General features: G+C 56.4%; 1 protein-coding gene across 13 annotated transcripts in view; it reads left to right on the top strand.

Moving 5' to 3' along the window:
- Positions 1-507: 507 nt before the first annotated feature.
- Positions 508-11,359, top strand: part of JAKMIP3 (Janus kinase and microtubule interacting protein 3) — a 90,908-nt gene continuing 80,056 nt past the window's right edge. For all 13 annotated transcript variants that reach the window (XM_070363470.1, XM_070363469.1, XM_070363467.1 and 10 more), the window contains exon 1: positions 508-716. The gene's annotated coding sequence lies outside the window, so the exon portion shown is untranslated. The remainder of the gene's footprint in view (positions 717-11,359) is intronic.

Genomic DNA, 11,359 nt, shown 5'->3' with positions numbered 1-11,359 from the left:
GCTTTCCCCTGTACACAGGTTTCGGTAAACACGATTCACCCTTCCTGCCACGTTTGTTAACTGTGCTTTCTCCAGCAACTCCAAGAAGTGGGGGTGAGGCCGCTCCCCGCTCCGGGCCCTGGAGGATGGAGCGGCGGAGGGGGTCCTGGCGCCAGGGGGCCCCGGAGGCGCGGCCTAACCATGGATTTGGGTATCCGAGCCCGGAGCCAGGGCTCATTTGCTCTCCACGAGGCTCCAAAAGCCACTTCTCCCTCCTCCGAGCAGGGACAGGCAGCATTTGGAGACGGGCTGCCGAGAATGAACGTTAAACACACACGTGCGACCATCCCCTGAGGCTGCTCTCCGACTGAAGTGCGGGTGAGCGATCCCCCCCGACCGTCCCCAAGAACCCGCGCGCCCGGCTGCGGCATGCGGGCCGCACGGAGCCCTCCCCGCCGCAGCCGCGTTACTTTCGGCCACGAGGTCTCCCGATTTTAACAGATCGCAGACCTGCCCCTGAAAGGACTCGGAGGGGCAGAAAAGGAGGCGAGGAGGTGGGGCGGGGGTGTGGCGGGGCCGCGCGCCGGGGCGGGGAGGGCGGGGAGCGCCGGGGTTTGGGGCGCCCGCCCGCGGTGACGCGCGCCCCCCGCCCGCCGCAGCGCCACTGCAATGGCTGAGCCGGGCCGTCGGACGCCGCCGCCCGGAGCCCCGGAGCCGCCCGCCTGCGGGGAGCCTCGGTGAGCAGCCCCGGCCGCCCCCGGCCCCGCGCGCCGCCGCGACCCTGCCGGGCCTCCGCGCTGCGCCCGCGCCTGGCACCGTGAGTCCCCTGCTTCTTGCGCGGCAGGGTGGCTGCAGGGTGGCGGGCCGGCAGCGCACGCTCGTCCCCGCCCGCGGCCCGGAGGTGGACCAGGGCTGGGATGGGAGTGGTCTGCAGGTGGCCGTAAGGTGGCCCAGGGTTGGTTGGGGTGGCCCGAAGTTGGCAGGGTGGCGGGGTGACATCCCGCGGGCCGGGGTCCTGCGCCCCCGAGGCGCCCTCGCGGGGAGCAGGGGTCCTTTCTGCCTCTCCATGCGCCCCCGCGGGCCCTCGGCCACCGCTCTGAGCCGTGCTTATTTCCTGGGACCCGGCGGGGCCCGGCGGGGCCCGGCGGCAGGCGCACAGGCCCCACTGCGCCGCGGCCTCTTGGGCCTGGGTGGGAGCGCAGGTGGTCCCTGGGGGCCTCGACTCCAGCGTTCCTGCGTCGCCCACCTCGGGAAGGCGCGGCCCTGGCAAATTTTTTTTTTTTTTTCTGTCCAGTTGTTAACCTCTTGCGTTCCCGTTTCCGGGGGTGGCGACGCAGCTGTCGGATGCTCACAGAATCGGAAGCTGCGGAATGAAGGGTTTGATTGGTTGTCAGGAGCCAGAGAGGAGGCGCCGGCCTCCAGTTTTCCTAGAAAAACCTGCCCCTCCCTTTGACCTTGCGTCTTGGGGGAAGCGGATCCGCTTCTCAGCAGCTCCTTCCTGCTGCGCATCTTAGGTTCTGATTCATTTTCCTCTTCCTGCGCTGCCCGGGCGCGCGGGAGCCTCTCTACCGCTTGTTGTCTGCAGGTATCAGGGGCCTGGGTGACGCCGCAGGTCCTGGCTCTGAGGTGCAGGACAGCGGTAATGGGAAGTGCCCCTCGACTGCCAGCTGTCAGGGGCTGGGAGGACCACCGCCCACCTGCTGGGGGGACCACCGCCCACCTGGGGAGGGGGAGGGAAAGGTGCCTGGCAGGGTGTCTGCTGGGCTCAGAGTGGAGTAAACACGGGGGTTGGGACCCTCCTAGCCCTTTGAGCATCTCTGAAAGCTGATTTGTGTCCCTGAATTAAGACTCGGTTTGGCAACTATTAATACCTACAGTATTTCCCCCACAGTTATGGCAGATAGACCTTCTTGTATTAAGGAGCAACATTTCTCCTTTGTATTAACGAGTGTTTCCTGGGTAGCTCAAACGGTGGAGAATCTGCCTACAATGTGGGAGACCTGGATTCCATCTCTAGGAGGGGAAAGACCCCCTGGAGTAAGGGCATGGCAACCCACTCCAGTATTCTTGCCCGGAGAATCCCATGGACAGAGGAGCCTGGCGGGCTACATGGTCCATGGGGTCACAAAGAGTCAGACACGACTGAGTGACTAACACTTTCACTTTCTCTGAGCGTTTCCAGAACACGTCACCAGAAGGTTGGTGCGCCTTCAGGAGGCAGCTGGTGGCATCACCATCAGCAAGCCTCCGGGTCCGGGATTTCGAAACCCTAAGTTTGCGTTCATGATACTTGCAGGGTCTGGGCAACTGTGCACGTGGCTCAACCGTAAAAACTGTCACAAGAGAGAAAAAAGTGAGGAAGAGGGACATCGTGCTAAAGAGGCCACTCACTGCGTAGCCCTGCTGCGCGCTGGGCGCCGCCCCAGCTTCTCTTCCTGTGTTCAGGTGTCACCCTGAGAGGAGGGCACTGCAGGACTCAGGAGAGGCCCGAGGGTGGGGGTCCAGCCAGGGAGCCAGGCTCGGGGCACGTCCTCAGGAGCTGGAACGTGCAGAAGGACTGTCTCACAGTGAACCTTCCAGAAGTGAGGGGCCTGAGCCTGGGGCACAGGAGGCCCTTGTCCGAGTCACAGACGAGCAGCGTGCCTCGCGTCTCTCAGGCACAGTCCAGAGATGGGACCTCCGCCTGGGCCTCCACCCTCCCCCAGCCTTCGCCCTCCCCTCCGCGCTGCCCGGCGCAGGGCTCTGAAGACCGCCTCTCCCAGCAGAGCTGCCTGGCCTGCACGCTCCCCCTGCCCCCTGGCAGGGCCCTGGGCCTGGACCCTTCCTATCAGGGTTCGGTTGGCGTGACCTGGACTTAGTGCCAGTACCATGCTGTGCCAGGCAGTCCAGGGCAAAGGTGTGAGGGCTTGTCCTTAAGGCCCAGCCAGCATTTCCTGTTGAGGGTGACCTGCCTGTGGCTGACCTCAGTGACGGGGTCAAGCCTCCCGGCCCACTGGCCCCTGGAATAGGCGTCTTCAGGCCGTCACACGGGTGCGCGTTGTGCAAGCTGACCTGGACCCGCGCTCCCTCCGTGGCGCTGGGCGGTCAGGCCGGCCAGGTCCCCTACAGCAGCGTCCAGCAAAGACCCTGCAGGCCAGGGCCTCCCTTACTGGCCGCCTCCGGGACGCAGATGAGCACTGGGTCCCCTCAGCTCCTGCAGGATCTTGGGGGCCCTCTGCAAGTCTCCCCATGTGTGATGGGCCACTCCCACGTCTTCACAGGTATACCAGGTGAGCGCTTGGACCCCCTTGGCTCCCCCACTCCCTGATTAGAAAGGAAACTCTGAAATCAGAGATAAGGACGATGAAGATAATCAGTCCTGCTCCCGGCTGACACCTGCACAGGAGCTCCTGCACGCTCACAGTCCTGCTTGAACTGAATTACGTCCCCCCAAGTTCATGTTTGAAGCCGTGCCCCCTAAGGCGATGGTCTGTGGGGATGGGGGTCTTTGGGGGTGATTAGGGGTGGGGGAGGTCGGGGAACTTTCTCCTGCCTCTGCCTCGCAGGGGTTCGGAGACGCAGCTGAGCGGAGTTCACCCTTTCTCTGAGGAGGCTCCCTTGGTGTACATGTTCCAGATATATTTTTTTGAAGCTTTACATGTAACTAATGTTGGACTTACGGAAAAGTGGCAAGAAAAGCAGCAAGTTCTTCAGGTTCCCTGACGCCAACATCTTCATGTAGTTCGTGCTCAGAACCGGGACAGCCACTGGCACTCCTGTGCGGTTCACCAGGAGACAGGCCTCCTCACGCGGCCCCAGCTCCCCACTGACCCCCCTTTTCTGTCCCGGGGTCTACACAGGAACCCCCCCCCAACCCCATTCTGTTGCCGGGGTCTCCTGCAGTCTGTGGCCCTCCGGAGCCTTGCCTTGTCTCTTATGAAGGTTGATGCTTCTATGAACTGTGTGCCGACTGGTTGCTTGTAAAGTGAAAGTGCCTCAGTCATCTCTGACTCTGTGACCTCATGGACTGCAGCCCGCCAGGCTCCTCTGTCCATGGGATTCTCCAGGCAAGAGTACTGGAGTGGGTTGCCATTCACTTCTCCAGGGGATCTTTCCGACCCAGGGATCCAACTGGGTTCTCCTGCATGGTAGGCAGACTCTTCGCCGTCTGAGCCACCATGCTCCTTGATGTGAGTTTCCCTGCTCCTTCTTGGGATGGGAGTGTGATGTGCATTTCTAGCCAGACACCTCCCACTGCACCCCTGCCCCCCGCCCCCCGGTGCCCACGTGCCTGGCTTCACGAATGTGTCTGGAGGTCACTGTGTCCTCTCAGCTCGCTGACAGTGGTGTTGAGCTGCCGTGCCGGTTTCCTTTCTTGGTCGGTGCACACTTGGGGAGATGCTCTGAGATGCACAAACCCTGGTCCCTGGTCCCTGGGTCCTGACTCACCAGCGCAGCACCGCACATGCTGCATCTGAGCCACAGCCGCGCTCTTTGCTGCCGGGCCCCCGGCCCTGCTTCCCTTTCTCCTCGCTGGTGGGATTCTCCTCGGGGGAAGCCTTGTCCTCGCCGCGTCCGTTTCCCTGATTGTCTGTCCGCATCTGTGGGCACACAGGGACGGCTTTGCTCTGTGGGTTAGGATCCAGACGGTCCAGCCTCATGGGCAGCTTCAGGCTGCTGCTGGGCTCCCAACAGCCCCGTCTTTTTCTTTTTCCTTTTTTTAAAGTTACTTTTTTTTTCCCCTCTCATTTCTCTCTCGCTTCCTGGAACGACAAGATGTTCTCGGCTTGGCTAGTTCCAAAGTCCTTGGTTCATGGTTTCTTTCATTGAGGTCTTGTGTGTGGGGGGTTTTAACTTTTCAAAAAATGTTTTCCATTGTTTCTTTGTTTCTGTGTTGGTTTTACGTGACACTGGTCACATTCGACTCCGCCCTCTCTGCCTGGAGGCCTTGGGGATTTTACCTTTGGCTTTGAAGTCTAGCAGTTTTACTGGAAACGTTTCAAAGCTGGCTGGTCCGGGTTTATCCTTCTAGGCACACACTACCGGCTTTGCGACGCGTAGGTTTCGGGTCTTTTTCTGCGCGTGGAAAGTTTCCCTGGATTTTAGCTCTCAGTATTAGCTCCGTGCCATTGCTTTCCCCTCTTCTTTTTCCGTGTTTTGTTTTGTCTGTGCCACGCAGCTTGTGGGGTCTTGGTTCCCTGACCAGGGATTGAATCCGCGCGTCAGCAGTGAAAGCACGGAGTCCTAACCCCTGGACGCGCAGGAAATTCCCAGTTTTCTTAAGTGGACCTTTGATGAGCAGAAGTGTTACATTTGATAAAGTGTGACTGACCAGGTTTTGTGTGTGTGTATGTTGTTACCTGTGTGTGTGGTTATTTCTTTTTGTGTCTTTTCTGAGACTTGCCGGCCCCTGCGTCCACGCATCTTTTCCTGCGTGTTCTCCCTGAACCCTTCTGACCAGACCCCTGTGGTCCTGCACCGTCTCCTCCAGCTCTGGTCTGCGGGGCTCACCTGGCCCGAGTGCTGCAGAGGCTGGAATCACCACTCTCCCTGGGCACGCCTGGTCTTTTCAGCGAAATGTCTAAAACCCCAGGCAGTTGGGTGGAGGGGAGCTCGTGGCTTCTGCATTGGTCTCGACTTTGCGGATTGCCAGAGGACAAGACCGGAAATGATTTTAAGATAAAATATATCATGATTTTATACTGAAATTTTTAATTCAAATTTAAAACTGCAGATAATTATTTCTTTATTTTTCCATCTCCTTTCTCTTCGACTGAGATTCTTGGCTCCTAATGACTTGTGTAAGGTTACTTCTTCACTTTGTTCTACTTGTTTCAAAGTAATATCAATGTGTTAAAGCACTGTGGCTGGTTTAAAAAGGCTTGGTTTCTTTGCTTTTCTTTTTGTCTTTAATTCACCGAGTTCATCTGTTTCACTTTGCTTTCACTTTTTAGGACTGGCTTTGCTTTCCCTTCATGCTCATTTAGTTTTGTTTTAGTTGTCTGCTGAAATACATAAAGATATGAGCTGAAGTCTGTCCCGAGCAGACCAACTCCGCCTTTGCCTTTTTAACCACCTTCTCTCTCCTCTGCTGGTAATTTCTTTTTGACTGCCCTGAGCCTTTGTCACTGCACGCAGGCTTTCTCTAGTTACGGCAGATGGGCTGTTCATTGCGGTCGCTTCTCTTGTGGAGCACAGGCTCTCGGGCTTCAGCTCACCGACTGAGATACGCAGGCTTAACTGACCCGGAGCACGTGGCATCCTCCCAGACCAGGGGCCAAACCCGTGCCCCCGACATTGGCAGGCCGATTCTCAACCACCAGACCACCGGGGGAGTCCTTTAGAGTCGTCTTCAACTAATGTTTCCAGTCGGCCATCATACAGGCCATGCGTGTGTATTTCTGCCTCCCCATCTTGTTTCGGGGGAGAAGGGACCCACTGTGCCCGGCTGTGCTATCGCTGTGCCCAGTCTGTGCAGATCTCAGCTCACTGGGTGTGGAGGTTGCCTGATCCTGTTCTCCGCTGTGCAGCACTCCCCCAGGGGCTGGATCTTAGCCTCGACACTGAGCTCTCAGTCCCCGAACATCTGCGTGTTTCCCGTCTTTTGCTGCTAGAAACAGTTCTTCTGTGAATATGCCTGAGCGCACATGGCTTTCATACATTTTTGAGGATATCTTAACTAGATTCTTAGAAGTGGGATTTCTAGGCCAAAAGTAAAATGATTGTGTAAAATGACTTTTGATACATGTTGCCAAAACCCCCTCCCCAGGAGTCCGCCTGTTGTGTGGCATTCTACCAGCCTGGTTCTCACAGCCTCAAAACAGACAGTGTTGTCAAACTTCTGGGGGCTTGCCAGGTAGGGGAGAAATGGTGATGTCAGTGTATTTTATTTGCATTTCTCTTACCGTGAGTGAAGTTGAGCATCTTTTCATGCATTTAAAGACTATTTGCATTTCATTTTATGTGAGCAGTTTATTCAAAGCTCTTGCCTATTTTTTCCTTTTTTTTTCCTCTGGGCCTGTTTGGATTTTTCTTCTCAATTTTCTGAAGTTCCTTATATATTAGCTTTTGACCTATGATATAAGGTGCATGTACAGGCTTCCCAGCTGGCTCAGTGGTAAAAGAATCTGCCTGCCAATGCAGGGAATTCGGGAGATGTAGGTTCCATCCCTGGGTGGGAAGATCTCCTGGAGGATGACATGGCACCCCACTCCAGTGTTCTTGCCTGGAGAATCCCATGGACAGAGGAGCCTGGCGGGCTTCAGTCCACAGGGTCGCAGAGAGTCGGACACGACTGGGCGACTGGGCACCCAGGTACGTGGATCTTCTCTATGCTGCCATTTATCACTGAGCTGTGCTTATGCCAGGGCTTTCCTTTGTTGTCATTGTTTTTCTTGTGTGAACTGCAAATGTGTTTATCCTCTGGTCCAGGCTGGCTGTCCCACCAAGCCTCCACCCTGGGGGGCCCGCTCTGTCTCGAGGTTCACACTTGCTGGTGGTTTCCGAGTCCCCAGTCCTAAGTCTCTGTCCCACCCTCACTGGCTCCTGTGCTGTTTCTTAGTGGGGAGTGGTGGTGGTTTGGAGATAAGGGCAGCAGATTGAAGCTGCGTCTGGGCCCCTTGTGGGGCCAGACTGTGATGCTGCGAGGCACTGGGCTAGGTGTTGGGGAGCCAGCAGCCTCTGCAGAGCTCTCTCAGCAGGCTCACTCTGGGGGTGCCCACCCTGAGGCATAGCCACCTCATGGGTAGCAGGTGAGGGAACCTGCACTCTCATCCCCTGCCCAAAGCAGACCCCTCACAACCTAGGCAGTGGGAGCAGGCGGCTAGTGGGGGTGCAGCCGCTCCAGACACTGCCAGGGGCAGGAATGACCCCCATCCCCGCTCAGCTTTGTCCTCGTTCCTGACCACGTGGCCCCAGGGAGGTAAGAAGGCTGTCCTAAACCAGAACGTGTTCATGCACTTTGTTCGGGCAACGTGAAGAGAAGTTGCTCAGTCCTGTCCAACTCTTCGCGATCCTATGGACTATAGTCTACCAGGCTCCTCTGCCCATAGAATTTTCCAGACAAGAATACTGGAGTGGGTTGCCATTTCCTTCTCCAGGGGATTTTCTGAACCTGGGGATCAAACCCGGGTCTCCCGCACTGCGAGGCAGGTTCTTTACCGCTGAGCCACCAGGGAAGTCTGGCAGCAGCATTAACTTACCAAGGCTGCAGTGAGCCAGAGCCTCGTCCCAGGTCATACTAGGACCCGGAATGCTTACTTCGCCTCAGTTTCTCCCTCTGGCAGCTTTGATGTTTTGTTGTCTGGCATTTCGCTTTCATCTGTCTGCTTTGCAGCAGCCCTGGAGATCATTGTTAGCTTTACAGCTCCTCGGGTAGTCAGTACTTTGCTGCCTTTCTGTTCTCCTGGCCTCTCGAAGCTCCACAGGGACCAGACATCCTGAGGCTAATCCTTTCCTTTCCTTTCTTCAGTGTTGGCATCCACTCTCAATTTCTCTTTTTTTTTTTTTTTTTTTTGGTCTGAACATTTTTTTCTTTCAAGAATGAGTGTGAAAGGGCTTCCCTGGCAGTCCAGTGTTTAAGACTGTGATTCCAATGCACGAGGCCCGGGCTTGGTCCCTGGTTGGGGAACTGACACCCACATGCTGTGCAGCACAGCCAAAACAATTACCAAAAAAAAAGGAAGAATGAGGATGAAGTATATTTTTATTGGGGATAGAATTCTTGTTTGGCAGGTTTTTTTTTTTTTTTTTTAAAGCACATTTACTCCTTTATTCCATTGTTTTATGGCTTCTGCTCTTCTGATGAGAAGTTGGTCAATTGTCTAACTATCCTTCCTTTGAACAGAAGCTTTTTTCCTCTGGCAGATTTTATTATTTTCTCTTTGCTTCTTTTTTCCTCAAGTTTCATCATGATGAGTCTAGATTTTGACATACATTGACTCTTTGGATTGTTGTCTTTCATCAATTTCAGAGACTTCCCAGTCACATCTGCACAGATCTTGCGTCTGAGATTTTCCCCTCCTTTTCCTCCTGAGACACCTTCTCCTCCTGCCTCTGCCCCTCTCGCCTGTCTTGCATCCTGCCTTCCCTGTGCTCATTTCTGGGTCATCTTCCATCGCCCATTCACTCCTGTGCCATCAGGTGTTCGTTGGGCTTAAAGTCCAGCTTTATACTTGTTTATTGAGAGTGCTCTCTGTTTTATTCAGGTTTCGGACCTCATGTCTCATTGTTTTATACTCCATGCAGTTGTTTTCAAGGTTCTAACTTATTTCTTTAAAAAAAGCAAAAAATAGAACCTTGGACTTCCCTGACAGTCCAGTGGTTAGGACTCAGTGCTCTCACTGCCATGGGCTGAGTTCAGTCCCTGGTCAGGGAACCGAGATCCTGCATGATGGGGCCAAAAAAAAAAAAAAAGGAACGAGACTTTAGTGGGGGGGCGGGATGTCTGGGGACTCTGCTCTGCTCAGTTGTGCTGTGAACCCAAAGCTGCTCCAAAAATTGAAATCTGTTTAAAACACGGAAAAAGCCGGTACTCTGTAATCAGAGTTGTTAATTCTGGGTCTGAAGGTGGTGCGGGTCTCTTGCTCACCTGCCCCTGGCTTCCCTGGCGTCGCAAGCTGCGCATTCGTCACTGTCCCTGAGGCCTCAGGCCAGCAAGCCCTTCTCAGAGGGACTGCTTGCCCACTTGGATGCCCTTGCCCGCTGGTCACACGTCGTGCAAGGCCTCTGCTGTCCAGGGCCCTCAGGGCTGGGTGTCCTGCTGCAGCTGCTGCTTTGTCCACGGCAGACCCTCTGAGCCCCGTGGTCTGGGGTGGGGGGCAATGGGGGTAAGCATGGTTCTCGAGTGGCCCCCCGATGGTTGCCCCCGATGGTTGCCCCCGACGGTTAGCCCTTTGGCCCTCTCTTAGCCCTGGGAAGGTATCCAGGGAGACCCCACCGCCCGGGCCTGGAGCAGATCCATTCTCCTTCTCCTCCCAGAAGCTGTTGGCTGTAGGTGAAAGCTGCCTTAGTCTTTCCATAATGGCTTGTCTCTCTGTCCAGACGGGCCCTGGAATTTGGCCTCTCAGGATCTTTGTTGACTCTAGATGGGAAGTGAGTAAATTCTCACCTAACCAGCCCACCATTACCTGGAAAAGGTTCGGACACCGTATTTTGCCCCTGTGGAGTGTTGCAGAGTTTGGAGATGATGGTTTCTGTCCAGGCTGGAGCCATGAACAGAAAGCTGGCTGTGGAGTGGGGCTCAAGCTTGAGGTCACGCTGTCAAGGCTTCAAGGCCACACTTGAAACGATGTTGGGTGGACCAGGAGCCCGCACCCTTGGAAGGGGGTGTGGTGTGTGTGCCCTGAAACAGCTGCTCACCCCAGAGCCAGTGCTGCGTCAGCCATGGCTTGGAGAAACCAGCAGGGCTTCTGGGGAGAGTCCAGCTAATGTGAGGAGCGTGCCCGGGAGGGGCTGTCCCCAAGAGCTTCAGAAAGGGGGGTGACTGTGTGAGAGCCATCAGGGAGCTTTCCCACGTGGACAAGCTCAGCGAGCAGCTTCTGGGTTAATGTTCCTGTTGCCTCCCATCCCACAGGCGCGGACCAACCAGGAGGCCCGGCCAGAGCTTAGGGCACTGGCAGACACAGGGTGGGAGAGCAGTTGGGCTGACTGGGCGGGCAGGCGGGGTGTGGACGAGTCCAGACAAAGCCACTGCGGGGCCGACGTGCAAAGCCAGATGTGAGTCAGGGACCTGCAGCGCTGACTGCAGCATCTGCTCGGGTGGGGTCAGCTCGCCCCTGGGCGTGGTCGGGGAGTGAAGCTGGGAAGAGGTGGGAGAACTCAGCACCACAGACAGCACCCTCTCCCTGGCTCCAAACCAGGCCCTCCAGAGCCCTGCACCCCCACCTTCGCTGAGGACGCAGGCAAGCCCTCCACCTGGGTTGCAGGGCGTCGGCTGCTTTGGGCCACCTTGAGGCAGACTCCTTGGGACTGCGGCCGTCTGCTTTGCCTGTTCTTCCTCCTGGAGCCAGAGCGGCAGGCGGGAAGAGCAGACTCTTCCCTGGGAGGTAGCCGCACGTCCTTGCTCCACCGGGAGTGCTGTGCCAGTGAGCACGTCCCCAGGACGCTGTGGGGAGGAAACGGCCGCTCGCACATGTGGGTGACTCGTCTTGAGAAGTGCTGCTTAGAGCAGTTGGCTTGAGAAATGGCTTGAATCAATTAAAATCCAACATCTTTTTTTTTTTTCCTGGCAACATTTGGGAGGAGATTAAAGCAAAGCTTTGCCAAGAAGCCCGCAGGCCGAGATGAAGTCAGATTTGGAAGGAGACGGAAGGACGTGCCGGCGCACCTGCTGCCAGCAAGCTGGCGCACCACTGGCGGGTCCCAGCCCTGCGAACCGGCCGCCTGAGTTTTAATTAATGCC

The sequence above is a fragment of the Bos mutus genome, chromosome 26 (assembly GCF_027580195.1).
Source record: "Bos mutus isolate GX-2022 chromosome 26, NWIPB_WYAK_1.1, whole genome shotgun sequence".
Taxonomy (NCBI): Eukaryota; Metazoa; Chordata; class Mammalia; order Artiodactyla; family Bovidae; genus Bos; species Bos mutus.
Note: the sequence above shows the minus strand (reverse complement) of the source record. Positions and strands in the feature narration are given on the sequence as shown.